The following is a 739-nucleotide window of genomic DNA, read 5'->3' as shown; positions in this document are numbered from 1 at the left end:
GATGCCGGTTATAGGGCGTGAAAGGTCAAAGCAACGGGAATAAGTATTGTGTCCGATATCAGACCTGAAGGTGGCTCGTGAATTACATACGAGGCCAGGTGCGAGGAACAACCTTGAAAACAGGGGGTGTACATAAGAGTCAGGTTTCGATCCTGTGGAACTGTGGGTTATGGGCCCACCATGTGGGTTAAAAGTAGGAAGGGCGGTGACATCTTGCACGATCATGATAGCAAGGCATGTCAGAGGGTAGCCTGTCAGTTATATGTCAGCAACATCGTCGGTACCAAGGGCGAGGGACGAAGAGAACCATTTTCCTGCTCGTTGAAACGAGGCGGACCAATAGGCAAAGTTCTCGTCCATCGGTGGTTACCGGAATGTCACCAACAATAGTAACAGGGTCTTACTGACAGAGTTGTACACCGAGGTGTTTGCACAAGCAGGGAATTAATACTGCTTAGATCATATAGTCCACCAGAAAAGTTAAACCAAACAATGGAAAGGAAAATATGATTATCAGATGAAGCAGAAGAATGGAAAGGAAAATGTGTTTAAACACATATTTCAAGGTTATATCCTTTCCAAGGACAAGCAGAGCATGATATCCATGACATGATATAATGTAGAAAACTCTTTAGGTACGGGAGAGAAAATTTCATGACACTACCCATACAATGGTGTTTGGATAATTGAGCAGGAAACACTTAGCATTGGGCTTCAAATGTTCCTGTTGAAAATCGGA

This window comes from Triticum aestivum, chromosome 4D (assembly GCF_018294505.1).
Source record: "Triticum aestivum cultivar Chinese Spring chromosome 4D, IWGSC CS RefSeq v2.1, whole genome shotgun sequence".
NCBI lineage: Eukaryota > Viridiplantae > Streptophyta > Magnoliopsida > Poales > Poaceae > Triticum > Triticum aestivum.
Note: the sequence above shows the minus strand (reverse complement) of the source record.